The sequence below is a fragment of the Etheostoma spectabile genome, chromosome 24, assembly GCF_008692095.1.
Source record: "Etheostoma spectabile isolate EspeVRDwgs_2016 chromosome 24, UIUC_Espe_1.0, whole genome shotgun sequence".
Lineage (NCBI taxonomy): Eukaryota > Metazoa > Chordata > Actinopteri > Perciformes > Percidae > Etheostoma > Etheostoma spectabile.
This window is the reverse complement of record NC_045756.1, coordinates 15,387,463-15,391,213: the sequence shown is the minus strand read 5'-3', so window position 1 is coordinate 15,391,213 and position 3,751 is coordinate 15,387,463. Positions and strand designations below refer to the sequence as shown.

Genomic DNA, 3,751 nt, shown 5'->3' with positions numbered 1-3,751 from the left:
CCAGTGCTAGTTACTGTCTGTTAGCTCACAGGGCTCTAGGGCGCGAGTAATAGTTTTCCTCTAGGTCGCACCGGTGCAACTAATGTCCTCGCATCCGGCCAGAATATCATAGTTCATAAAAATGCAGCGCAGTGACAATGCAGACAGTTCATACACACGACGTGTGTAACTCCCCTGACCCGCCATTCGACCCGTGCTGGACCCATTCATGATGAGTCAGCCGTCACTCTGTGAGTACGTCCATCGCACTCCCCTTCTCTCCCTAGTTTTTTTTATTGTTGAAAATAAGTGAAGGAGCTTTCTCAGAGATACATAAAAAAAAAAATAGATCCAAAATAATCGTGATTATCATTTTGGCCATAATCGTTCAGCCCTAGCTCAGTCTGTAAGTAAGCTTTTATAGAGGGTGGACATTTAAAGAAAGACATGAATTCACACACAGGGAGAGAATCTATTTATCTATTTAACATTGAAAGAGATAAAGCAGAGAAACCGTTTTAGGCTTTAATATGTCTTAAATCCTCATGTTGTCCTCAGGTCAAATTGACCCATTTTCTTTAACTACCCAATTAAAATTGCCCAAAATAACATGATTGGTTATACACAACGCTCTTTGGCAAGTACAAATCTCTACTTTCATTAATTTTGGGGCGTCTTATTCAATTTTATAGCATTTGAAAAACAAATTGTAGTGGTTTTGAAATAGTGTTGAGAAAAAGTTGATATAGTCCAGTCTGTGATTATCCATCAACATACATTCCTTTAATTTTAATCTAAAAACCCCCTAAGTTTCTGCTTTTCTAACTCAAACATTGGGTATATTTTCCTATAAATGAAGTTCATTGACCATAAATTCCAAAAATAACTGTACAACTGAATTAGCGTTACATAGTGTTGAAAACATCAAAAAAGTGACAAACTATTGAAAAAGCGTCAAACTTGTTGAAGAAAGGAACAAAAACGTAAGAAAAAGTTCAAAACATTGATAAAAAGTGTCAACAAAAGTGTTGATTTTCAAATTTGACGGGAAGACAACACAAGGGTTAATAATGATTTTGACAGGTTTGGAACATTTATTGGATTACGAAGTTAATGTTACTGTTGTGATTTATAGAATTTCAAAGATTAAGTAATTCATTTTTTGGAATCTTAAGCTGGACTTGTTAGGAAATGAAACAATCAGCCAATCCATGCGACCCCAATCACAAAGGACAGCCTCGCAACTCTCTCAGCAGACAGTCGCCACACCTAAAGTTGGATTTATGGTTCAATTGTTTGCTAATATTTGAATGCACATCACGTCTGCGTCCGATGTTTCCATCAGACCTGTAGTACATGCGACATTGTGTAGGATACACAGCGACTCCAGTAGTAATTTGGTGGCTAAGTTTCTGTCTTTGAACCAAAAGAAAGCCTTGGAACTTGCCCTGGTTGGGAGGATATTGGGAGGAAGGAAGCAGCAAGAAGGGTGTGGGTGCATGAGACCCTCAGGTCCAGAGGGGAGTGAGGTAAAGGAGCTCCGCTTTCACTGGGACCGATTCCAGGGGTACTTTGGGCTCAACAGGGAGCAATATGTCTGCTGACAAGAGTCAGGCCTGTGATTTCCCGGATGGGTTATGAATTTGTTCTTATTTTTAAATAAAATGTTGGATTTCAACAATATGTGTCATTTCATGTTTACGTACATAAGTATAAAGTCTGCAGTCATTGCAGTTGGGTATGGTAAAGCTAAGCTATGAGCCTAAATTCATACATTCATCAATACTCTGGAAAACACTTTGTTTAATGCACATGTGCAATGAATTCCTCCAAAACTGGAGCACACACACTTGGAAATGGATATTCTTTGTAAAGGCCGTACTGTACATCTACCCATATACAGTGGATATACAAGTCTACACACTCCTGTTAAAATGCCAGGTTTTTGTAATGTAAAGAAATTAGACAAAGATAAATCACTTTTTCTACCTTTTTAATGTAAAACCTAAACCTATAATTCAATTGAAAAACAAATCTTTGAGGGGGGGGGGAATAAATAAGTGTGCAAAACCCTTAAATTAATACTTTGTTGAAGCACCTTTTGATTTTATTATAGCAGTCTTTTTGGGTAGGAGTCTATAAGCATGGCACATCTTGAAGTGGCAATATTTACCCAGACTTCTTTGCAAAAGTGCTCCAAATGTGTCATATTGCGAGGACATAATCTGTGCACAGCCCCCCACAGATGTTCATTTGGATTCAGGTCTGGGATCTAGCTGGGCCATTCCTAAACCATCTTCTTTTGGTGAAACCATGCTTTTGTGGATTTGGATGTGTGTTTTGGGTCTTTGTCATGCTGAAAGGTCCACTTCATCTTCAGCTTTCTAATGGATGCCATGGATGTACGGTATTCTTTGGGTGATGTGCAAGGTTGTTTCTGCACCAAACATATCTTTTGGAATTATGGCCAACAAGTTCAACCTTGGTTTCATTTTTCCACATGCTTTTGGCAGACTTGATGTTTGTTTTTGGGCTTGGATGTTTTATTTGTAAGTAAAAGCTTCCGTCTTGCCCCCCCCTACCCCAAAGCCCATTCATATGAAGAATATGGGAGATTTTTTTGTCACATGTCTCCTGAAGCCTCCCTGAGCGGTTTTCTTCTCGTCTTTTCATCAATTTTGGAGGGACATCCAGTTCTTGCTAATGTTTCTGTTGTGCCATATTTTCTCCACTGAATGATGACTGTCTTCATTGTGGTCCATGGTATATTTAATGCTTTGAAAATTCTTTTGTACCCTTCTCCTGACTAATATATTTCAACAATGAGATCCTTCTGTGGATCATGGCTTTTGCTCTGAGATGCAACTAAGAAAATGTCAGGAAAATCCTACTGGAACAGCTGATCTTCATTTCTGATTAATCACAGTCACTTTAAATGATGGCATGTGTGACAAATGACTTCTATTTAACATGAATTTGAATGTGATCAGTTAATTCTTAACAAAGTCACAGCCCACAGTTATAAGAGGGTGTGCACACTTATGCAACGAGGTTATTGTAAGGTTTTTATTTTTCAACCTCGAAGATTTCAATTTGCTTTTCAATTAAATTGTTCAATTTATAGGTCACATTAAAGGTGGAAAAAGTTCTGATATGATTTATCTTTGTCTAATTGTTTTTACATTACAAAAACCTGGCATGTTAACAGGGGTGTGTAGACTTTTTATATCCACTGTAACTACCTACATGTGAACTTCAATGAAAACGAACATGACTTGTGTCAATCAGTCCAAACACATTTTACATCATATAAACATACAATTACAAATATATCCTACATGTACCTGTATGGCGCTATATAATCAACTTGGTATTTGGTTTTCAGTAACAGTACAGTTCCTCTCAGTTGCTTAGGTGCATTTCTCAGATCAGAAATTACAATAATGTGTAACTTTGTCACAGATGGAATGTGCATTGTTCATTACACTATAGTCACACAGTGAACTGTTAAATATGGACAATAAGACAAAGCAGTTTCACTATCTTGGTATAAACAATGGTGTAAGGACTTGTCAGTTTGATTGGGTCATTGATATAAATACTTGCTTTGGACACATAAACAAAACATTTCCAGCAAGATACACACTTTTGCAACAACAACTATGCAGTGCAATTTACACCAATTGTGTTAACCCTCATGTTGTCCTTGGGTCAAATTGACATGTTTTCCTATATCAATGTTCTTTTTAACAACCCAAAATAACATGATTGA

The 3,751-nt window shown here is 37.3% G+C and overlaps 2 protein-coding genes and 1 pseudogene across 2 annotated transcripts in view; 2 read left to right on the top strand and 1 right to left on the bottom strand.

Moving 5' to 3' along the window:
* Positions 1 to 126, top strand: part of LOC116673697 (oocyte zinc finger protein XlCOF8.4) — a gene marked incomplete in the record, with an annotated part of 34,635 nt that extends 34,509 nt beyond the window's left edge. The window contains 1 exon segment of the mRNA XM_032505923.1: positions 107 to 126.
* LOC116673699 (zinc finger protein 431) overlaps positions 1 to 3,751 on the top strand; it is a 193,334-nt gene that overhangs the window by 120,979 nt on the left and 68,604 nt on the right. The window lies entirely within an intron of this gene.
* LOC116673702 (gastrula zinc finger protein XlCGF8.2DB-like) overlaps positions 1 to 3,751 on the bottom strand; it is a 325,201-nt pseudogene that overhangs the window by 309,785 nt on the left and 11,665 nt on the right.